Raw genomic sequence first — 13,032 nt, 5'->3', positions numbered from 1 at the left:
GAAGAAGAAATCTTCTTTTTAGGTTAGTAGCAAGAGTTGAGGATATCATTTCATATTTTAGCGTTGTAACACAGCAGATAAAATGAGGGGACATGGTATATTTAAAGTACAAAACAGCATATACACAAATTAGGTTCAAAATAAACAAAAGGTTGCTTTTATGGTGAGGTGAAAATAGCCATAGGGACAATGTCAGGAATTTGAATTACAAATAGTAACATTCTAACTGCATTAAGATACCTCTAAAATCTCAATAAATGGTGGCATTCTTTGAACCCTGAACTAATATAAAATTACATTACAGCTGATATTATGTGTGCCTTTTCAGCTAGTTGTTTGTACATGGCTATAAAGTTGGCTTAGTGGAAAAATGCTCTGAAATGTTTATCTTCATTAGGTTTTGATTGCTCCCTTCATAAATAAGTGATACTTCAAATGCATGTATATGTTATGCCCTTAGATATTTTATCTTTGTCACTCACTGAAATCTTAGCAATTTGGTAAACTTAAAAGAAAAAATAAAATATTTTTGTTTTACTCTTTAACTGGCCTGATTGTGATAGCGCATATGGTAGATTGAAAAAACTGACTGCACTGAGAAACTTCTTTCTTTTTACCTCTAAGAAGGTCAGGAATGACTTTGGATATTAATGCAATATAGAAAGTGTTTAAGATTAACTGTAAATTTACAGTAGAATTAACCTGGGTATTTAATTCAGTTACATTTATTGTCATTACAGCTTATCTAACATCTTGAAATATCTTTATCCAAATTAGTCTCGCAGGAGGCTGAAAACCTTTCCTTGATCTCAGAGCCCAGTCATACACACACCTTCACTAACACTCATATTGGACCAATTTAGAGTTAGCAATTAATCTAAGACATATGAATATTCAATAAAGCTTTTCCTAGCAATTTTCCCCATCCTGTGCAATTTGTTGGTGTGACTGAAAGATGTCACAGAGTATACTATTCCAAAAAGAATTTATGCCCAGTGCCTCTGATAATGAGGTTTCTTACTAACGCTGATTGTAAAACACTACTCAGTCCCTAATTTGTTTTTGATGGCCAGCAAATTAATCTGATTCCTGAGTGTAGCCCATCAATGGCTCAAGTGAGATAAGTAGTTATATCTGTAATCTAGAGAGTATTTTGCCACAGAAAGAACTGAAGCAGATTTTTACAAACTAGGATTGAGAGAAGAAATGTCAAAACAACAGAAAATCAAAGGCAAAATGTTGTCAAGAATAAAAAGAAATTCCAGAAATCAAAGTCAAAAGCCCTTTCTTTTGTATTCAACTTGACTCAAGCTTTTCATGCATATGGGAATGTGATTTATATGATCCAAGACATTTACGATTTTCAAGCTGCAGGAGCGTTTTGTAAACAATCACTGCTTCCATCTTCTTATCCCCATAACTTCTCTGCTTAGTCTATTGTTTATGATCTCCAGCTGGTCTCTGCTTTATGTGTCTCTGCCATTGTAAAAGTCTTTTTTGGATTTACCAGCTTATATTTATGATCAGGATATTTCTTTGTTGTTAGTAGGTTTAGGCTTTTTCCTTTATTTTTGTGTTTCTTTTATCCCTGCTCTGGTGTCCCTGTTGAACTCTTACAGTACTACTAAAGGACTGTAACATTTCGCTTCTTTCTCCTCTTGGGCATTGCATGTTGGCACTGCACCACTGCACAATACAGTGACCTCAGAGTGTCACATTCAACAGCATTATTATCCCTGCTTCTGTTTTATTCCTTTATTAATCTGTGTCTTTAATACTGTTAAAGTCCCTTTTCATTTCTGATTTGGACTCCCAATTCTCCTGGTGATTCTCTTATGCTTTCTGACTATAGCACCGGAATGGGACAGGGAAATACATTATACCTGCATCTGTTGATTTATAAGGTCTCTCTTTAGAGTGCTTAAGAAAATATCGGAAACAGAAAGCATCCAAAACAATCAATAGGCACACAGGCACTGGGACAAATTGCAACTCAACTTGTCTTGACCAAGTGCACTCATGATGATTGGAAGTGACACTATATTATGCATCAGCACACTTTTGTCCAATCCGTTGTAATTCATCTTCCAAGAGGTGGATTCTCCTGGGATCCTGAATCTGCCTTCCATTACCTCTCCACTGCGTGCACTCTTTCCTATCTCTCTCAAGCTCTGCAATTTCTCTTTATCCTGTACATCATTAAAATACTATAACATTAGAACAATCTAGATGAGACCAGGCCGTTCAGTCCAACAAAGCTTGTCAGTCCTATCCACTTAATTCTCCTAAAAAACATCAAGTCTGGTTTTAAAAATACGTAAAGTCCTACTGTCTACCACACTACTTGGTAATTTATACCTTATACCTATGGTTCTCTATGTGAAGATAAATGTTTTTTTCTAATGTTTGTAAAAAAATTACCCTTAACTAGTTTCCAACTGTGTCCTCATGTTCTTGATGAACTCATTTTAAAATACAAGTCTCGATCCACTGTACTAATTCCCTTCATAATTTTAAACCCTTCAATCATGTCACCTCTTAATCTTCTTTTGCTTAAACTGTAAAGGCTCAGCTCTTTTAATCTTTCCTCATAATTCAACCCCTGCAGCCCTGGAATCAGCCTAGTCGCTCTTCTCTGGACTTTTTCTAGCACTTCTATGTCCTTTATGTAGTCTGGAGACTAAAACTGTATGCAGTACAACAGATGAGGCCTCACCAGTGCATTATAAAGGTTGAGCATAACCTCCTTGGACTTGTACTCCACAGATCGTGCTATATAACCTAACATTCTGTTAGCCTTCTTAATGGCTTCTGAACACAGTCTGGCAGTTGACAGTGTCAAATCCACTACGTCTCTTAAGTTCTTCTCATAAGGTGTACTTCTGATTTTTAGACCTCCCATTGTGTATTACATTTACTTACATTAAGTTTCATCTGTCACAAATTTGCCCACGCCTGTAAACTGCTAAGTCCCTCTGTAATGATTCAATGGCTTCCACATTATGTGCCAATCCACCTAATTTGGTATCATCTGCAGTCATAACCAGCTTGTTATTTAGATTCCTGTCCAAATCATATATATTGTCATACATGCACGGTGGAGGACTTACTCACAGGACCAGCCGAGGTATGTAGTAACCCACCAGGACAAGAGGGGGTGTTGTCTCTTTCTCTCCCCGCAGCACTGAGAAGCCATCAGAGGAAGCCACTTAACCCTGTCATTTCTGGTAAAGTAGCCATAAAACCTGGCCAGAGCAAGATGATGCTCAGCTAAATGCAATAGAACCTTACTTTTGTTCTTCTAAACTTTCTGCAGAAAGAATAACGCTTGCAAGCATCTTTTTTTTGTTCTTTGCTTGATTTTACTGTCTCCAGACAATAAACAGGATGACCCGATTAGCATCCCATAATTTCCTCACACAGTTTGCGTGCTGTCATTACCACATTATATATTAAAAATACCAGCAGCCCTACCACTGACCCCTGTGCAACGCCACACTTAACCTCTGCCAGTTTTGATTCCTCACAACCAAAACCCTCTGTTTCCTGTGTCTGAGCCAATTTTACACCCAACAACAAACAGGACCCTGATATCCCACTTCTTTTAATTTGATGCCCAACCTCTCAAGTGGCACTTTATCAAATGCTTTCTGAAAGTCAAGATAAATAATATAATTTGCTCCACTTTTATCATATCCTTTTGTTGCCACCTCATGGAATTCTAGCATGTTGATAAAACATGACCTCCCTCTTCAGAACCTCACTGTTCAGCAAAACTCCTGTTCTTGTTATGTATTGCTCAATCTTATCCTTAATAATTCTTTCCATTAATTCTCCAGTGATACACGTTAAGCTTACCGGCCTTTTGTTACTTGGGTATTCCCTGTCACCCTTTTTATAAAAAAAGATATTTTCCATTTTCCAGTCCTCTGGAATTTTCCCATTGTGTAGTGACTTCCTAAAACTATGCATCAGTACTAAGCAGTACTTTTCCCTCTACAAATTTCTAAATCTCTCATTACCTCCTTAGTAGTTCCTTTTACCCCTGTGAGGTTATCTACTTCCTCAAATGTTAAGACCTCAGAAAAATGCAAATTTAGAGAATCTGCTATTTTACTGTCTGTATTTTTTATTCATCTTTATTATTGCTGGTGTACTGCACCTCCTCCTTTGTTGTTCTTTTACTACTAAAATACTGAACAAATATCTTTTTGGTCATGCTTCACCATATCTGCTATATTCATCTCTACCTGCCTTTACGCATCCCAAATATTCTCCTTAATGATAGCCCCAATGTTCTCATACACCTTATGATTCACATTGGAGTTATCTGTCTTACATACGTTATACACTGTTTTTTCCTTTGCGGCTTCTTTTTCAACTCTTTATTAACCCACTGCTGAGTTTTTTAAATTTCATACTAATTCCACATTTAGGTATGTACAGTACCTGCCCTTCATTACATGCAAAACGTTTTTAAACCTGTTGCACTGCTTCCTGACTTTCTCCACACTTAAAAGCTTATCCCAGTCTATCCTCCCTAGATTTTGCCACATTTGCTCAAACTTTGCCCTACCAATGTTGAACTTAAAAGTTTTAGTCTTTGCATCCGCAAACTTCCAAAACACTGAGAACTGTATTATATCATGTTCACTTGACCATAGTGATTCTATCACCTCTACCTCCCTAATTCTGTCTTGATTATTACAAAATACTAAATTCAGACAGGCTTCCCCCCGCTTTGGTGCTTTAAAATATTCTGTTAAAAACAGTCATTGATTACTTCCAAAAACTCATGGTCTTTTGCTCTGCTATTTGCAAGGCAATTCCAGTTAATATTTGGGTAGTTAAAATCCCCCATGACTGTAATATCCCCTATAAACTTTATTATTACTAAAAAGAGGAGTATTTAAATTATTGTCTGCAATAGGTAGTCTATAATACGCTTCTAAAATAAGGTTTCTTTCCCTAATGGTTTCCAGACAAAGCCACATGTCCTCATTAAGATGGAGTTTATCATCAACTGAGAGGACTTGCGTTTAAATTCTGTTTGACATAAACACCAACCCCGCCTCATTTTCTGTTCTGTCATTCTTCCTAATAAATGTGTGCCCCTCTATGTTATACCCATCGCCATCTTTGTTATTTAGCCAGGTTTCTGCTGTTACTATAAATATCATAATTATGCTCCATTACATGCAACTCCAACTCACTTGTTTTATTTTTGATACATCTAGCATTAAGGCAAACTATTTTTAATGTGCTACTAATTTTACTTTTGCATTTAAATGTTGGGTTAGAATTTACATTACTATGCATTTTATTTTTACACTATTGTTTGTTGCTTCATGTACAGTTCTAAACATGGCCTGTCCTAAACTCCCTGATCTGCATGCCCTAATTTAAACAATCGTCGACTAACCTGCTCATACACCTCTCCAACACATTAGTGTCCGTCTGGTTCAGATGTAACCTGATGAGATCAAACAGGTTCCATCTGTTCCTTAAAGAGTCCCAATATCCCATATACCTATACTCTTCTACCCTACAAAATGTGCCAAGCACGTGGCACAGGCAGAATTTCGGAGAATACTTCCTTGTCAGTTCTTCTCCTGAGCATTGCTGTGACAATGTGGGCCGGCTCCATGCTCCCACTTATATCTGGGAGGCTTTTGAGCCCAACACCATTAACAATATAACTGGTTAAGTTTGACAGATGAGGACAAAACACACACAAAGCAAGAGATGGTAAAAAGGTGCTCAGTGCTTTTATTAAAAACCAACTAAACAAAACAGTATCCCAAAGTGCAGTGCAAAATCTTCTTTAAATAAATAATCTATTAAAATAAGAAGTGAATTAGTGGAGGTGAAAAACAGTTCAATAAATATTCCTTTAAAAACAATGAGGTTAAAACCAGAGACTGTCCATAAAAACAATAAGTCCTAATGCTTCCCCTTAAACCTGGTGTCTTCTCTCCTTATCCTGTCCTGACCTTCCAGAAGGAGGAGATGCTCCGTTCCCTACGCCTCTCCCACCGCTCACCTTTCGGCCCTTGCAGGGAGACTGTCACTCAGACCGCTCCTACTCCCAAGAAAGCGCTCAGTAAAAGTGTCTATCATAGCCTCCAGCTCCCATGACCCTAAGGCTCATTCCCGATTACCTTCCTCACTCCAATCAGCTTGGGCTCTCTCCCTCTAATCCCTGCCTGTCTGTCTTCCTTTTCCTTTCAACCTCCTTTTCTCTTTCTTGGTCACTGGCCTGTCCATTTTCCTCTTGACCTCTGATCTGCCTTTTTTATTTCTTTCATCCTCGCTCTTCCCTTTTTAAAGCAGTGATGTGGCACAGGTCGTGTAGTGATCCTGCACCTGAGCTCTAAGTGCAGGGCCATCCCGCGTCGTGCACAGGAATCATTCTCACCACACTTCCACAACCCTCATGCATGATGTGATTGCAGGAATTATTTATTTAAAACACGTCAACCAGCCGTGGATCTCACTTTACTACACTGGCACCTAACTCTTACCAGTCTCTGGAACAAACCTGTCCTTCAGTTATCTTAATGATTGAGTCTCCAACTATTACTATCCCTCTCTTTTTGGGAACAGGTCGTGAGGTGGCCTATTTTGTGGGAGACACCATCCAGCTGCGCAAGGACCAGTTCTGGGGTTGATGCCCTCAGATGGTGTGCACCCTTTACCTTGCACCTTGTGACTGTGACCAGCCTCTCTCTACCTGTCTGGTCTGGAATCTCCTCCTGTGCCACCTTATAGGTGCACACTATCACACCAAAGAACATCTGGGCTAGGTCCACCAATTCTGTACTACAACTCGGGCCTGCCAACTCCTCCAATTCAGCAACCCTGAGCTCAAGGTTCTGGATCAGTTGGTATCTCCTGCAGGCGTAGCACTTATAGACAACTGGCTCCTCTGAAAAGTCTGTTACACTGAATAGAATAGAATGCCTTTTATTGTCACTATACACATATACAAGGAGATTAAAAGCAGCACCTCCAGTGCAGACATATATGTAGAACACAACAAATACATAAAAAATGGTCCAAAAAGTTGCAAAAAAATTGCAGAAAATATACATATGGAAAGAATAATTAACTATTGCACATTATTTAAATATTGGAAAGAATAACAAACTATTGCACTATTGGATTATTGCACATTATTTAACTATTGCACAATAATGATGATCATGTGCAGTGTGTAGTGGATATTGAGCCCTGAGAGTAATGATATTATACAGTATACAGATATTGCAGTTATTATCAATACCATTTAGATGTTGGATATTGCGCAGTTGATGGACAGAAAGAAGTCCAGGGGTTGGGGGGTTAGACTATGTAATCAGTGCATGTGTAAGTTTAAAATGGTTATGGATATTGGGAAAAAACTGTTCTTGAGTCTGTTTGTCCATGTTGTGATGCACCTGTAGCGCCTCCCTGAGGGCAACAGGTCAAACAGATCCGAGCCAGGGTGGGAGCTGTCCTTGATGATGTTTTCTGCTATGCTGAGGCAGCGGGAGGTGTAAATGTCCATTTACCCATCAGGGAGGGGAGAAGGCAGCCGATGATTTTCTGTGCTGCCTTTACTACTCTCTGAAGCCTCTCCCTGTCTGCCATGGTGCAGCTGGCGTGCCATACTATGATACAGTACGTCAGCAGGCTCTCGATGGATGAGTGGTAGAAGGTCAGTAGCAAGTTGCAGTCCTGGTTATGCTTTCTGAGGACCCTCACGAAGTGAAACTGCTGCTGAGCCTTCTTGATGACTGATGTAATGTTGTCTGTTCAGGAGATGTCAGCGGAGATAAGGACACCGAGGAACTGGCGTAATTTTGGATTACTAAAACTGCTCAACTTTTTTTTATTTAATGATATAACTTAAGGTAAAACTAAAAAGCCAAAAAAAGTTTGATTAAAGAAATGCTATAGTTTTATACCTTCTGACTCCTTAAGCTCCTGTAATATTCTCCTCCTCGACTGCCTGCTGTTTGTCCTTCTATGACATTAACTTTACTTTTCTCTGTCAGTTCTCCTAACTTTGTGCTCTTCTTATTGCTTACTTAAAAGCTCCCCACTCGTACCATTTGTATTCCTTTGTATTAATTAATCCTTACTCTCTAACCCTCTTAACTACTCTAATTTTGCGACCGCTAAGAATTGTTCTAGAAAATCTCACTAACTGAATATCTGCTGTTTACCATCTTGTCTGCTCCTACAGCCACTTGTGCCTAATCGGTGTCTTAACGCTATCTGCCTGCCTATGTGCCACAAAGCCCTTCTCTTAACCACATTGAAGTCAGCTGCTGACTATTTTTCTCACTAAGAAATTGTTGTTTCTGTTATTTTTAACTATTTGACACTATGACACTGGTTATTTACTTACAGAAATGCCAGTGTCAGCTTCTGCTGCTTACAGCCCTGCCGTGCTGACACTAGTCTGAATACAAAGTCAAAGTAACTCTTCCAAAAACTCCCACTAACACTAAGCTGTTTTAGCTCATGTGTTTGTGAAAAAAAAATCCTTCTAAAGGGATAAAAAGCTTTAAAAATTCCCGAATGACATGAGTTAGAGGCAGCCAAAAAACTAAATTTTTGGAGCATTTTTTTTTTAAATAAATTTTCACACCAAAGAAAACACAAAAACTCTCAGCTGCTTCTCTTTTATTTGCAACTATGACATCAGCACGTCAGTATGTCTCAGTCTCCCAGTACTTGGAAGTACTTCCAATTTCTCTCATCTGCTGAAGGGTCATTGTGGTACAGAGTGAAAAATGCCAGAATGCCTGGTAATCTTCACACTTCTATTTAAATTACCTGTACAATAGGGTGCCAGTCACCATATAGCGCCCCCTAGAAAGCTGTGTAATACTGTACATGAAATGCTTCTAGAAATGTAACTGTAAATCAGGTAGCTAGCTCCACTCTGGCTGTAACTCCTTAATAGAATACTCCAGCCAAAAACGGTACATTTTTTAATCTGTTACTGACTTTGTGTATGTATTTATGGCTGATAAAAATTTTAAACCTTATGTTTTTATGGAAAATGGATATCAAAAATTATATGATACACTGGGCTTCAATAAGGAGCCAATACTGAACAAGAAAACACAATACTAAAATGTCCATGAAAGAAGTTACTGTACTTGTGTTGCATAATCACATTAGTTAACCAGTCGCATGCTCACAACATCCAGAGCGCTTACATTTTTTGCTACCGGTAAAACATTGTTAAACAATTATTTTAAGAAAGACAGAGTAATATTTTTTTCATCAGACTGGCTGGCTCAGCACTGACACAGCTGTATAATGGCCAGTGTTAGGGAGGCATCTTGTTGACCGAGGTCACCAGGACTCTGACGTCTGGCTTATCTGATACCTTTTCTACAAATGGAGTGGTTCTGCAATTACTTTATGGACAGACATTGTTGTTTTTCATTTACGTTAATTAGTTTCTACTTTATTTTTGATTTATTATAACAAATCTGTATCCTTATAAGTGGTAGTTGTGTTTTTTTGTATAATCTGTTCTTACATTTTGCTCTTAGATTTGCCTGCACTAGGAACAAGAGTAAAGAAGATTGTACTATTGTATTTGAGGTGGCAATGATAGATTGGCTGTCTATCTCTGTGAAGAGGATTATTTGTGTTCTGTTTTGTGTATTGTATTACCCCATTTATTGACAACCATGGCACACCCAGGCTACCTGGAAGAGGGTCTCTCTCTGAGTTGCCTTTCCCAAGATTTCTTCCACTTTTTTTTCACAAGGTTTTTTTTTTGGGAGTTTTTTCTTTTCTTCTTAGAGAGTCAAAGCTGTGGGGCTGTCAAAAACATGGGCTGTTAAAGCTCTTTAAGGCATTCCTTGTGTGATTTTGCTCTATAGAAGAAATAAATTGTTGTTGAATACGAAGCACGTTCAAATGGGATCCATCTTTTGAACCGAAATTCTGGCAGTCCAAATTTTCATATTATTGGAATCCTGTCTCCAGGTCAAAACCTAATTCAACCATTAATGTTAGATAACTTATTTAAAAATACATACTTTTTGGGTAACATATTCATTTAAGTTCACCACGGTAAACATTGCAAGTACTGACACCACCTGATCACTAATCATTGTTGTCTGCTCGCCACTACAATATTTACATTCAGAGCATAATTGGTGTTATCGGAAAAATTGACGGTATTAAATGTAGAACCTTTAAAGAAAGTTTGTATTGTTGAAAATAAAACTGATATAATAATTTAAAAAGTTGCAATTGCAATGTTGGCATGTTGAAAAAAAAGAAAAATAGAAAGAGAGAAAAAGAAAAAGTCTCCAAGGAAGCCAATGAGCTTTGTAAAGCATGATAATGAGCAAGTGGGGGCCATGCGAGAGGGTCTTTTGGAGACCAAGGATGCATCCCTGAGACAAGGTAGAAGGTTTTTTAATTGGATTAACAGGATAAGAGGTGTGTTGCTATTGGTCTTGGCTAGTACTGTAAAATTAACTATTATATTTTTAATCTCCCATGACTTGATAATTAATTGTATAATTGATGTTAATGGAATTACTAAATATGGACTTAGCTTTGCTACCAAGAACTTTAATATGTAGGAGGAATGTTTCCTTGCTAGCAAGTTTATTTTTGTTTTTTCCCTGTTTTAAGTTAATTGGGCAGTCTCTTCTCTCTCCAACACACTTCCAGATGACATCAAAGGATGATGCCTATCCCCTCCCACAATGCACAGAGACGGCTCTGCCCCCACTCTGGGCATCATAAAAATGGGCCATCATCAGAAGGAGGTGTTCATTTTGGGCAGAGATCCCAAGTGCCAAACACTTGGGCTGTTGAAACCTTTAAACCTGAGTTCAAAGGGCTTTAGTTTTTTGTTTCTGGTTAAACAGGGCTGCCTGGTTAAAACCCCAACATTTCATTGACATAGACACATAGAACGTTATTTGTCTCCAGAGGAAATCTGGCAACTTACAGAAGCTCATTAAATAAATACATAACGATATGTATACATACATTCCTGAATATGTCTGAGTACACACCACGATGACAAAAAATAAAAAGGAAAGAAAAAGTTCTGAATTGGCAGTTACAGTCCCAGTGAGGCGGGTTTCTGTTGGTATAAAGGAGCCCCAGTAGTTTGTTGACACACTTCTGCTGAATAATTTGTTGGATGAACATACTCAGTATTAGTGTGTCCGAGAGAGGATGTGCAGCATTGTTAGTAATGGCAGTTATGTTTTAAACCTCTCCTTCGCTACTGCCTTCAGGGGGTTTAGAGTGCATCCCATCACTGATCCTGCCCTTTCTTTATTTATATTTGATATACTTTGTTAATCCCAGAGGGAAAATTGTCTTTTTGCATGACCTTTGGAGATCAGAGCACAGGATCAGCGATTGTACAGGGCCTTTGGAGTAATTTTCAGGTTAAGAGCCTTGCTCAAGGACTCAATAGAATAGTATTCCTTCTGACAGTAATGGGATTTGGACCGGCTACATTCTACCAGCACAGAGTGGCTAAGTGTTTTGATTGGGTGAGCCTGTCTGGAAGTGATGTTACCAGTCCAGAACACTACTGTGTAGAAAATCACACTGACCATCACAGAGTTGTAGAAGATGTGAAGGATGTCATTACCCACATTAAAGGAACGCAGTCTTCTACGAAAAAAGAGCCTGATCTGTACTTTCTTATAAATTGCGGTATATTAGAAAGGGCAGAGCAGGCTTTTTTTGTGTGTTATGAGACCAGTCTAGTCTGTCATTGATGTGGACCCCCAAGTACTTGTAGAAGTGGACCACCTCTACCACCACTCAATAAATAGTAACCGGACATAGAGACCCTTTATTTAGGAAGTACATTTTAATTTCTTGAACTTGTCTGTCTTCTGTCAGTGGTTTTTGTTTTTCTTCTTGTTCAACTTGTCTCATATTTTTAGATGCTTGGGGGTAACAATTTTCAGAGTCAAGGAAATCTTGTTGTGTTTGAAGCAAAATAGCTGCTCTAACTGTAAGTCTTGAAATTCTAAGAACTTCACCAGGATCTCTAATGTAAAGACTGGAGCAGACTAGGCGTTTGCCTTTGCAGGGGTGTAGTCCACCAATATAATGATAAACTTAATTATGAATACTGAATATGTAGGCCCCATGTCCTGAAGGATTCTGCTGCACACAAGCATGAATTTCCTGTCAGTAGAGCTTTCCAGTTAGTGGCGCACGTGGTCATGCATTATTTACATGTCAATGTGCACTATCACGTCTCACTGATGGAATCAAAGCCCAATTTCAGGTCCACTGTGGCACAATTGTCCAAATTATGGGTTGTATTGCGAGTGTCATGGCACAAGCTGTCGACTGAGACCAAGGTACAGTGTAAGGGCCAGGAGTGTGTGTGTTTTTGTGTGACAAACAGACAACCTTTATCATTATATATAGAGAGACAGATAGAAGAAGTTATTTGTGCAAAATAGTAAACATCTGTGCCACCATTTAAACACTTGTTGTCAGAAATATAGTTTATAAAAAAAGCTTAACTTTAAAAGCTTATTGCTGTAATTAACTGGTAAGTTTCAAATTAATTTAAAGTTAATAAATTTGTGTGAAAAGGTCCTGAAAAGGAACAATATTTAAAGATCATGGAAAAAAGCAACAAATAAAATAATTAATACAACATTTGCTCTGCCAATGCATTGCAGAGAAAACATGAAATAGTAAAAATGACCAATTGACTGCAAGAAACAGTCTTAATAATTCAAATACCAAGTACGGTAGTTTATTAACATAAGAAGCAGAACTCATATTTCCTTCCACTTTCAGCATTAAAAATTAACATTTCATCTTCTACATTATCTTTTTGACACAATTTATTTATTCTGTTCTTTTTATATAATTTCTCTTTCATTTGTTTTAATAGTATAGCTTGGTGACTAAAACTTAAAACTTTTCTTCTACATTAGTGAATACTTCAATGCCATCTGCAAATCTGCTGCTTGTTCATCCTTCCCATCAAGATGCCTTCCATTAGGTGAT

At 38.0% G+C, this 13,032-nt stretch overlaps 1 protein-coding gene across 1 annotated transcript in view; it reads left to right on the top strand.

Annotated features, from left to right (window-relative positions):
* Positions 1–13,032, top strand: part of LOC120537101 (wiskott-Aldrich syndrome protein family member 3-like) — a 120,789-nt gene that overhangs the window by 75,245 nt on the left and 32,512 nt on the right. The window lies entirely within an intron of this gene.

This window comes from Polypterus senegalus, chromosome 10 (genome assembly GCF_016835505.1).
Source record: "Polypterus senegalus isolate Bchr_013 chromosome 10, ASM1683550v1, whole genome shotgun sequence".
Lineage (NCBI taxonomy): Eukaryota > Metazoa > Chordata > Cladistia > Polypteriformes > Polypteridae > Polypterus > Polypterus senegalus.
Note: the sequence above shows the minus strand (reverse complement) of the source record. Positions and strands in the feature narration are given on the sequence as shown.